This window comes from Beta vulgaris, chromosome 3 (assembly GCF_026745355.1).
Source record: "Beta vulgaris subsp. vulgaris cultivar EL10 chromosome 3, EL10.2, whole genome shotgun sequence".
Classification (NCBI taxonomy): Eukaryota; Viridiplantae; Streptophyta; class Magnoliopsida; order Caryophyllales; family Amaranthaceae; genus Beta; species Beta vulgaris.
Genome location: NC_079204.1, coordinates 55,017,113 through 55,030,209, shown reverse-complemented (window position 1 = coordinate 55,030,209; position 13,097 = coordinate 55,017,113).

Genomic DNA, 13,097 nt, shown 5'->3' with positions numbered 1-13,097 from the left:
GAAAGGGAGTAAAATTGAATTAATAATGTAATGGTGGACCATATGATAAGGACATGAGAGGGTAAAAAGGGAAAAAATTTCAAATAAGGAATAAAGTAAAAAAGGGAAGATCTTTTGGAAACGCACTTAAACGGAAAGAGTGAAGATTTTAGGAAACGGAGGGAGTAATGTTGTATAATTACAAGGTATCAAACACGTGACCTTTGAAATAAAAAGTGAAAGTTTGATCATGAATCCAACATAAACAACATTGTTTAATATTCCAAAATAAAATATTATAATGTCTTTAATTATATCTAATTAAAAGATTTACACAAGTAGTTAGATACCTAACCTTTTATAATATAACAATAGTGTATTATATATAGACATAAACTCTTATTCTAATTCATCGTAGAAAGTTAATAAGATATTACTTCAACCCCAAAGTTTTAAGAATTTCTTTTTTAAAATATCATGCAATTACTTATTATATCATTACGTCAATATTTCCTCACCGAAAAAAATTTACGAAAAATATAACATGAGGCATCACCTGGTCACTCACTGGTTGATATATATAAAATGTCAAGATCCATCAATTAGTATTGTACAATGGGAGTACCGGAGTATATTGTTCTACGACCTATCATGCGTTGAGGCTTGCATGATATGTCATGGCTAACAAATCATCAGGCACTAAGCACACGTTAAACAAAGTATGTTCTTTGGTAAGAATCAGAGGCATCTTTGATTTGGTCTCCACTAACAACACAGTCCTTTACCCCTTGACATTAAAATATAGTATGTAACAGACAGTGCCCCTCCATTTCCCAAAGAGATGTATCTAGAATAGTCTCATCATTTAGTGGATACTTAATACCAAATTTGCTACTCCCTCTGTATTTTTTTATCTTTCTCACTTAGAATCTTGATACTATTTACAATTAGAAAGAATCTTTTAGATTTTTCTCAATATATAAGAAAAAATATAGTCATGTGAGATCTTGTTTGATTCGTCTCAATGAGTACTTTATTAATATTCAATTATTATAATTTTTACTAATATGTGATGAAAGATATTTAATGTATAATAAGTGCATTGGCAAACGTGCAAAGTCAAAGTAGGAAAGATAAAAAAATACAGAGAGGGAGTACCACATAATTTTGATTATTAGTATATCATGACTATCTATCTATATTATTATTAATATATTAAAAGGCGTGCGTAAATCAGGAACGGTGTCACGTGGCGTTCTCCCTAGGGAGTCTTAGTTCATGTAATCCATGTACATTGAAAAAAATTAGAAATTGCATAGTATAAGTTTTGATCCCATGTCCTCAGGTTCATGTACTAAAGTTTTAACCACTAGACCAAGTTGTATTTAGTGATATCATATCAAAGTACAATATAATAAATGAATTTTTTTTTATCCGGGGCATAACTCTGGCCCAATAACTAGTTTATTAATAAAAGTTGTAAACAGTTATACACAATTCTAATAGCATTTTACATAAAACATTTGATTTTACTTTATCCGTTGCTAAATACTTCATCCATTTTCCTAAATCCTATCCACTTAAAATAGACCCAATAACTAAGAAAAATAGGAAAAGGGAGCACTGCACATATCCTTTAGTTACTTTCAAGGAGTAAAGAGTAGAAACAAGACCCAATTTTTTTTTTTCTCTTTAACATGTAAATAAAAATGAAAGAAAGTATATATTAGTAAAATATTATACTCAAAGTAGGATACATCAATAGTGCGCAAGCAAAGCACTATTCTCACATTATTTGTATACAATATTTGGCCGGATTTCATGCTAAACTTTACAAATTCTAATCATAAAATACCTTAATTAATATAAAAATAAAAAAATAATCTATACACTTTGTACTTTGCATTATGGATATAATCTATTTTAGTTTGATCATTTTTTGTTATTTACAAATAAAGAAAAATATAATTATGCGGAGTCTTGTTAGATTTGTCTTAATATATACTTTTAATAAATCAATCAATTTGTAATTAATGATAATTGAAGATTATAATTATTAAATTTATATATTGACAAGTATAAAAAACAAAGCGTACAATTGATGGGCAGTAGACACTTATTTATTGAGGGATTTTTTTTTTGAAAGAGAAATTTCATTAATTGAAGGCCAAACGGCATTTACAATAGATATTAAAGAAAAACAAGATACAATGAAATAAGGTTAAATCAAATTCGTCTTCGAAAAAACTACAATGAACCAAATCGAGCAATACATCGCAACCCCTTGTATTTGCTGAATAAACAACTATTGATGAGGAAGTCTATCATTCTGACATAGTTTGAGAAGAACAATCTTGATCGAGCCATGTTTACCGCATCCGAGATTCCAATACCTTCATGTTGAGTCTCGAACTTCAACTAATGAGAACAATTTCTCATACCTAAAAACAAAAAAACCATACTCACAACTCCCATAGGGGAGAAGGAGATCTCCACAATAGAGAGTACTAAAAAAATCCCATAAAGAGATACTAATTTATTCAACAGAAATAAAAACTGAAAATAAAAGAGGGAGAGGGGCTTACCATGGATGAAAACATCCATGGCGCAACCCCCTAACTGATGAAGAAAGGGTAAGGGAGGCCAGGGTTTAGAGAGAAAAAGAGAGAGAGGGGGGAGGGAGCGGCCCCCACATAGTTGATAGACGAGATATATTGTTGTTTTTCTAATTGTTATATATTTATTGGGAGATAACTTTTCGTTATGCAAACAATCAACAAGTTGTGTGAAATTTCTTGGACTATTGTGCTCCTATTTTAGATTTTACCGAAGATATGAAGAGATTTAAGGATGTTCAAATTCCTTATGTGTATCGGGAAGCGAATAAAGCAGCGGATTAGCGGCGGATTAGTTGGACTTCCTCGTGGGACCCAGCGTAGTTTCTTTCCATATAAAAATGCAATTTTTGTTTCTGTCAAGGGAACAAAAAGATAATGAACTATTTGCAGTTGAACGGGTACTCGCGGCTCCTTTAGGAGATCCCCTCAAAAAAAAAAAAAGATTTTATCGACTTAATACAATCTTTGTCCTTGTCAAGGGGAAATAATTTTTTTTTTTTCAAACAAACTACATCTAACTTACAAGTTACAAACGAAAAAGAAAGTTATGACTTATGACTATGAGTGGTATCTGACCGTTTTTGACGGGAGATATTCTTCTTCTGATTCTTCACTTGATCAAGCTATGCCTATCTCTATTAGTTTATTATATATGTCAAGATCAGATGAAGTATAGTGTTCCTATTTAAAATAATTAGGGCATATTTAGCAAAATTAGGGGTTTTAATAACGGTTAGCTGTAGTTGTAGTTGTTGGGGGGTAGCTGCTAGCTGTCTACTAGTAGCTGTTAGTGATTAGCTATCAAAGTAGTTATTTAATTAAAAGTGTTTAGCAAAAGTAGCTATTGAAATTGTAAAAAACAATAAATGACATTTATTCTTTCTTTTTTTTTGAGAAAACAAGAATAGATATATAAATAAATCCTCAATAATCCAACAACTTAGCCATGGTCAGAATGACCACGCACCATGCTACCAATATTACAATTAAGCAAGTCTGTATCTAAAAACTTAATACAATCCGGGGGAGGGATACAAAGTTCATGCAAAACATTAAAGCCTACGGTCCTCCCTTGTCCATACTTTGCTATTGAATCCGCAAGCTTGTTGGCGAGTCTACCTTCATACTGCAGCTCCAGACCGGATTTCCTTGGAGCAATGCCCTACAATCATGAACAACATTACAAACAATATTCTTGATATTCCTATTATTTTTTATTTCCTTTAAAGCATTTACGCAATCTGAAGTGATGATGCATCGGTCCCAATTCTGGTTGATTGCCCACTTGATGGCCATTAATATACCTCTTAATTCAGCTTCCATGGCATTAGAATATAAGTGCTCAAGAAAACCGCACCCTACCACTTACCATAGGGGTCTCTGCAGATTGCCGCTAAACAAGATTATTTTGATAACACAAGAAAAGAGCTGTCCACATTGATTTTGAGGGTAGATGCCGGGGGAGGGGCCAAAACTGGCTCACTTTCGAACCAAGGGGGTTGCGAGATACAGATGGTAAGGAGGAGGAGGAGGGTAAGGAGGATAGGGAGGAGTTGGGTGCTTTTCCCACCTTAGGTTGGTCCCTAGTGTAGAACCATTCGGTAGCGGCCCAACTGGACTTTTTGATTGTAATGGAAGAGGATATATTTCTCTTGGTGAAAACCCAGACGTTACGCCTTAACCAGAGGCCCCATAATGTGAACAGGAAGTCCACTTCTGGAGGAACCCCATTTAGAAGGTGGTTTACATTTTTTGTGATTTTTTCTTTTAGCCACTCCTTGAATGGTATAGTGGTGTTATGGTGTTCGTTCTTTTCGTCCCAAACCTGAATGGCCCTAGGACAATCTCTTAAAATGTGGCTCATGTTTTCAACAATATGAGGACAAAACGGACAAAATTTATTGTAGGAATTAACTCTATAGTTAATGTTATCGAAATAAACTACAACGATTTCATATGTACGTTCAATAAATTTAATATTTATTTTTTCAAATAACTTGCATAAAAGGAGTATACGATTATTTATGATGATCTTCAAACCTCAAAAAATTTATATTACCTATTTTAATTAAAACGCTTGTGGAAAAAATTGTAAAATATTAGTTATATGTTATCTTAAAAATAAGTATTGAAATCACATAAATGAAAAATAAATAATTGCCACAAAATGAGAAGCAATCAATAAACAAAAAAGGAAAAAGAAATTAAAAACCTTGGTTAATAATTCTACCTTATGCTAGTGTTTACTCCCTCCGTTTTATTTTAATCTACACACTTACACTTTTTAGGCATGTCAATGCAAAACTTTGACGATATATATATATATATATATATATATATATATATATATATTATATATATATATATATATATATATTATATAATAATATTATATATCTAGTTTTGTATTTGTAAAAATTATAAAAAGTGCATATTAATAAAATACATACTAAGACGAATGTAACAAGATCCCACATGACTATGTTTTTATTCACGTATAAATCACAAACGAGGTTCAAAGTGCAATTTATGAATAATGTAAAATGTCAAAGTGTAACAATATAATTAAAATGAAACGGAGGGAGTATTTGCTAGACCGCTACCTGTAAATCTCAAATGTTACTTGTAGTAACGTTCCACAACCGCTACCCGCTACTACAACCATACTTTACCAAACACTCATAATTTTCTTCAGTAGTGTTTCAATCTAGTCCAACCGCTACCCGCTACCCAAACCTGGTGCCAAACAGGGCCTATCTAATAATTTAAAACAATGTTTTCTTTTATGAAAGAATTTAAAATGAGAATCAATGCAACTTGTCATATGAGTAAGTCAATAATGGAATATGCAATCACCATTAATAACTTGACAAAATAGATTGTCACAATCAATTCAACAAAATTAATTAGAATATTCCATCAAAAAAAGCTAGCGATATATATCGTGACAACTAATACTTCGTATTTACAAAGTTCAAACAATTTGAACATTTATAATCGCTAAAGAGCTATACTTTATTTGCTGACAAGGAATTATTGGATCATTGGTCACCTTCAATTTAAAAAGATAATAAAGTCTACAAATTAAAATAACCTCAATAATATACATCACTATCAAAATAATTTAGATAAAAAAAACATGTCCATTCATATATATAACTATATAACTTTATTGACGCATGCATCGCGTGCATATACAACCAGTTTAGTATTGACCTACGATAATTTACAGCCAAAGGTCTAAAGGATTATCGATGTAGAAAATCCAATAAATAAATAAAAACACTATCCATTTCAAGATTTTATCACAGGACATGGAGGCTTCAGTTCAGCTGCAGGACTTTGCAACATTCCGTTTTATTTGAATGGCACATCGAGATATCTTTATTTATTATTTTTTTAAAAAAAAAAATCTACTTTCAACTTTTAGGTTTTCTACATGATAGTCCTTTTTATATTTTTTCTTATATTTGGTAGCCACAAACTTTTAGGTTTTTTACATGGTAGCACTTTTAAGTAAATTTCGTCAAGTTGTAGTTAATTTTGACATTTATTAATCTGGCACGCAAATCGAGACATTTTCGACATCCAAAATGAGTAATTCTAATCATTTTTTGAGAATAAAAAGGGAGAAAATTTGTCCTTAAAAGCTTGATTAAATGTCGGCGGAATTGTCAAAAAATTAATCAGAAATACTCGTTTTAGGAGTCGAAAAATCTCGATTTGCATGTCAGTCTAATAAATGACAAAATTAACGATAACTTAACGAAATCAACTTAAGAAATGCTACCACGTAGAAATCTAAAAGTTCGGGGCTACCAAATATAAAAAAATTTAAGAAGTGCTACCATGTAAAAAACCTTAAAATTGGGGGATACCATGTAGAATTTTCCAAAAAAAAAAAATATTCAGAGTAAGCAATTCTATAAAATCATGAGCCTTTATATAAGAGAATACTAGTTATTAGGCCCGGGCTATGCCCCGGGTAAGAAAAAAAATTTATTTTTTAATATAATATTTTATGATAATAACAATAAATACAACTTAGCATAGTGGTTAAGACTGTAGTATATGTACTCGAGGTCTTGGGATCAAATCCTATACTATGCAATTTCTAAATTTTTTTATTGTACATAAATTACATGAACTAAAACTTCCTAGGGGTAGTACTAATAACATTAATTAATTACAACACATATTTTTAATTTTGTGGAAACATGGATCATTAAGAGATGTTAGATGAGATGGTGATTCTTTGAAAACAATTACGTAAGGTCAGAGGTTCGAGCCTAGGCTTCAGCATATTTATTTTTTAGATAATGACCACTTGACTTTGTTGGTTAACAGACACGTGGCAAAATTCTAGTGGCAGGAGGAGAGTGCCACGTGGCGCATCGACGTTGTTACGCACGCCTTTTAATATATATGTATAGATATTATATGTGAGAATAGATTAATGTTTTGAATACAAACAATACTTTTTATAGAATATGCAACACTTTTTAGCACATACTTAACTTTTCTTTATAGAAAAATAATTCAACACTTTTTATAGCATGCACTTTTTATAACATATAACTCAGAGAACATATCTTATGAGTTTTAGAACATAAACACATCTTTTTAGTCTTTAGAATGTAGAACCTAATTCACATACACACAAATGAGTCCATGCGAGAACGAGGTTTTATGTGAGATATAAGAACAGATCTCAACCCTTAAATCATGGCTCGTTTAATGGCCTAGATTAAAAGGTAAAACTTGAAAGAAAATTCCTAAAACATTCATGTTTCCCTCTCCTCACGTTTCTTTGGTTTCTTTTGTTTTCAACACTTCTCTCTTGCGAAGGTTCACTCCTCCATCTCCAAACTCGAGAATGGAAAACTTCTAAACCAAGTATTTCTCTTCTTTTCTCTTTGCTTCCTGCTTTAATTTTTCTATATTCACTTTTTTATTCCATCGATTGAGATCTAGGGTGAGAGAGATGGATTAAGCAGCGACAAACTTTCTATGAGTTTCGACAATAATGGTGGAAGAAACTTGCAATATGGACCGCAATTCACAGACCTTGTTAGACTATGTATATATATATTATGTATACATGAGAAATTAAATGAGAATGAATCTCAACCATTCGATTGGATTAGAGTTACAACACTTGTTCATTAGAGTTATATCCCCCTAAAAATTTTTGAGCCCAATTTTTTTTTTTTTTTGAATTTTTATTTCTAATATTGTTTTTTTGAGTTACATCACTTTTATTTTAGAATTACATCACTTATTCATAAGAGTTATAACGCGTAAAATTCATTCTCATTTCTTATGTAAATATGCATTATCATATATATATATATATATGAAAGAACAAAAGTATGTATACGTTATTATGTATAGTACAATAAGTTATGAGTAAAGTCCCATTCCGACAATGGAGATAAACTCAGCTGAGGTTCACGCCATTAACCGAGCGATAAAGATATCCCTCTCATGTGAGGTAATTAAATCTCACCCGATCATCATTGAATCCGACTCAAAGAATGCAGTAAGCTGGTGCAATGCTAGCAACTCGGGGCGTGGAATCTAAACTTCGTACTAAACTCCATCAGAAAAGTCCTTCACTTGCATCTCAAAGTTGAAATTGTTCACAAGGGCCGGAGAGGATCAAATTCGGTGGCTGATGCGCTTGCTAAGCAATTCCTAGCATGGATGTAGCTCTATAGTCAGTTGTATAAGGGCCTGCCTAGTTTTACATACTCTCATTTTGTCTCTGGCTAGTTTGGATATATGTAACTTCATGTTGCAGCCCATGTACTAAAACGCAAGCGAATTTGCTGCTTTATAAATGACAACAGCAACTTATCAAAAAAAAAAGTTATGAGTGTAATATGTTACATCCAAGACGCGCTGATATGCAAATGGATAATTTAACTCTCTTTGATTGAATTATACAAAATGATCCATTCCCGTCCAAAAAAAATACAACTACTTTTAATCGCGAAAAAATATTTTATAGTAATATAGAGATTATGTTTCCTTTTGTTTCATTTTGATTAATATATAACACGAAAAAAATATTTTTTCTAACCTATGCACCTTGGACAAAGGTTAAGGGTTATCTATATTAATTAACTAAAATAGAATATCCTCCCTACCATTAATTATGCTATATAAATGATTAGTTTTCTCATATATATATATATATATATATATATATATATATATATATATAGGAATGAGATCTCGTGAAAACTGAAAACAAGGGTAACTTTTAACCCCTTTAGGGTAACTTTTAACACTTTTAGGGTAACTTTTGCCAGTTTTGGGGTAACTTTATTATATCAAGGGTAGTTCTATATATTTGAAGGATAACTTTATTTATTATAAGACTAACTATTATAAAACTGAAATTCATACAACCTATTAGCCCAATTGGCAAAACATTGTGTAAGACACAACGATGTAGGTTCGAATCCTTCATAGGTTTCACTATAATCAAAGTTAAAATAAGTTACCTTAAAATCTAAAAAGTTGTCATAAAAAAAGGTAAAAGTTACCCTAAAAGTGGTAATAGTTACTCTTATAATAAATAAAGTTACCCTTGAAATATATAGAACTACCCTTAATATAATAAAGTTACCCTAAAAGTGACAAAAGTTACCCTAAAAGTGTTAAAAGTTACCCTAAAAGAGTTAAAAGTTACCTTGTTTTCAGTTTTCAGATTAAGAGATGTTTTCAGCGGATCCTACCCCTATATATATAATCCTACCCCTATATATATATATATATATAAATATAATATATATATATATATATATATATATATATATATATATATATATATATATATATATATATATATATATATATATATATATATATATATATATATATAGTTATATGAGAATCATGATACAAATGCCCAATATGAAAGGCCCAACAACCTTGGGCTCTGATACCATGATAAATTTGATACGACTAAAAGTGGGCCTGTGCAACCCAATATCGAGGAGGAGAGTTCGGTCTACATACGAGCCCAAAAGAGGTTACATACTAAAACCAATCGGCAATAGTAGAGAGTAGCTCCTCTCGCTGATATTGTGGTACTTTCTCTCCTTTTTCTCCAATGTGGGACAACTCACATGTGCACAACATACATGGGTTCAACAAAATCGGCTTAAGACATCGAGCAGGTTCGATCAGGTGATACTTCAGGCCAAAGATTCAGCCTATATCAAGTCATGCCCATGTTTATCCTCAAAGGGAGTCGTGACACTTAGGGACGGCTAAGGCCATGTGTCGGGTAACCCTAAAATATAAGGGCCTAATTCTTCAATTAAAGTAAAAAAGAAATAAATCTAATTACAAGTGTTCTTTTCAATTTATCGAGTGTAATGTTGGATGCAAATTCAAATAGATTAATTTCTATTTGGTGTTTTTCTTATTCTCCAAAAAAATTAATGACTCTTCATTTCTTCCCATTCACAAAAAAATTTATAATTAATTTAGCACAGGACCCTTAAATTATACGAGACTGCCTGGCGAAGTTTGTGGATTGATCGAGAGCATGTCACCAATTTAAGACTTAACCTCGCAAGAGGTACTGTAGTATACTAATCCATGTAAATAGAGTATATATGTCCTTTTACATATGTACGCCTATATATGTATATATATAAGGTCCTTGATGTACAAATTCATGTGAATGTAAACTTTCTATTTGTTTCACAAATTATCATTGTATAGTATTATGCAAATGATCTTCTATAAATAGTTATGTAACATGAATATAGGCAGACTGGAAGACAGTGCTTGGAGGCTAAATAAATTATAGCTTTATGTACCTATGTAAGTTAAAGCAATTTATAGTTCTATGAGTGGAACAATAATAAAGTACTTTTAATTACCAAGAATGTCTTGGCCTAATAATTAAGATGGAGGCAGTGGCGGATCTTGACCAACAATTTTACAGGGGCCGAGTAGGAAAATTAAAAGCTTAATTATAAAATTTAAATGATGAATAAAAACACTAACAAAAGCACATCATCAAAGTTTAAATATATTATTACCATCGGTTACAAAAAAACTTGTAGCTAATGTAATTGCTCTAAATCCTTACCCTTCTATTTTTAGACAGCTTTATCCATTTATTTATTTGACCAATATCAAATTTTCAAGGTATTGAAAGAGTAGTTTACAATTAAGTGGGTAGATTTCTTAGAAATTGAAGGAATAGTTCATTAGTATTATTAGTAACTAAATCGATTATCAAATTGTTTTCTTAAGGCACGACAAAAACAAAAAGGTACATCTATCATTTCTGATTATTAGGAATAATTTGAGAAAAAAATTCTGATTAGTTTAGAAACTTTAAAAAAACAAGAAGATACTTACAATGAATAAAAGATTTTGCAATATTAGGAAGACTATAAGCCAAAGATATAGGGAAAAAAAATACTTACAACAAATAGAAAAGATTTCTCAAAAATTAGAAAAATAATAAGCCAAAGATAAAGGGGAAAAGGAAAACAAATAGAAAAAGAAATAGAAAAAGAGAAAGAAAAAGAAAAAAATGAAAGGCATAAAGCATGCATGGAGAAGGATCGAACATGAAACCTCCTACTACAAGTAATATTCTTGCTTCGCCACTATGCCAAACCAAACTCTTATGTACTGTTTTGCAGTTTAACTGTTTTCATTTTTCAAAATAAGAGGGGCCAGGCCCCTGCCCGCCCCTCTTATAATCCGCCCCTGGATGGAGGTGATATGAACAATAGGTCACAGGTTCGAATCCTCCTTCCTTATCTTTGTACTTTGTACTGCTTCGTGACTAAGATATTGAATGCAATATACTTTCAAAAGCCTAAATATTTGTCCTAGCTTCATACATACAACTAACTTTGAGGTCCTAATAATAAAATAAATTTGTATGGATATCACCAAAGTCTATTAGCAAACACAAGTCATGAGTGTCTTCCATAAAATTCCCAAGATGCGAAGTCACTAGGGTGAATATCATCTCGGATCATGGTCCGAGAGCGTGCTAGTGGGCAGCCTAAAAACAAAATTAAGGAATTTTCCTTCCAGACGGACTCATCTCAGCCATACACGTGTATAAGGATTATCCACCCTGTCAGAGAAATAATACTTTTATAAATAGCCATTTGGTACTAGTCTGCAGGTACGTTCTGAACATTGCTTTCTCTCTCTATCTCTTTACTTTATCTCTCTAAATTCTTAGCGGACACAATACTGACTTGAGCATCTGACGGGGTTTTGGCATCCCCTAAGGGTAGTTTACATTTGTTTAATTTCCTTGCAGACATTTACTCGCGGAAGCCCACTCCTTTACTGACAGACACGTTTAAGGACCGTCATCGTTCTGATACCGAAACAACTTGGCGCTGAAAGGAGGAGTACCCTATTTTGTGAAGCAATCATGGATAATGTAGACAACTTGTGAAGCAATCATGGATGGTTATCTATTTTCTTTGAGTTAGAAAAAAGGTAAGTATGTTAATTTTTATGTGTCGATATAAAAAGGGAGTTTTAGTTTCGAAATTGAGTTCATCAAAGAAAACGTATTTTGAAAGGAAAAGATTTTATAAAAAAACCGTTTTAAAAAAGGATTTTTAAAAACCGATTTAGAAAAATTAAAGGATTTTGTAAAAACCGATTTAAAGAAAACGTTTTATAAAAGAATTTTGAAAACAAAAGGAATTTTAATAAAATAAAAAAAAAAAGTAAAACTGGTTTTGTTAACACGTTTTAGATAAAAGTTGATTTCCAGTTAACTTGGAGAATTCTATCTTATAAGGATTGAGGAAAAAAAATCAGTTTTTTATAAAAGATAAAAATTGTTTTAAAAGGAGAAAAGTTTTATCTTTTAATCTTAGGAATAAAAGATGATCATATCTTGGAGAAGGTTTTTCGTTCATAAAATAAGTTATATAAGGGATAGAAACTCAGAATTAGAACTCACATTTTCAGATTTAATATCAGAGATTTCGGGAGCTGAAAACTGATTCCCAAAGCACAGAGTTCTGATCAGATTAGGTTATTATACAATGTTTGTAATTGTCCTCTGTTTTGCTTGAATAAGAAGCACGCTTTTGAGGATTTATTCTTTCTGTAATTTCAAACATAATAGAGAGTAGCAACACTTAGGGTTAAGTGTTGGGGAGTACTACTAGAGTTAGTAGTGGGGGAATCGTATTGTATCAAGAGGTTGATATTTTAGGATTCAAATAATAAAAGAGTTTGTTTGTGTGGACATAGATCTCGGAGTTGATTGAACCACGTTATTTCTTGTGTCTATTATTTGAATTTGTTGTCCTCGTAGTTTGATACAAGTTAGTTGTCGCAAAAACGTAAATCGAAGAAGTTACGGGTAAACGGACTATGTTAGGCACTATGCTATATTGCGAAAAACGATTAGTTTTTGTCATTCAATTCAACCCCACCTCTTGCGTGTCACCTTGTACTCCAACCAGTGGTATCAGA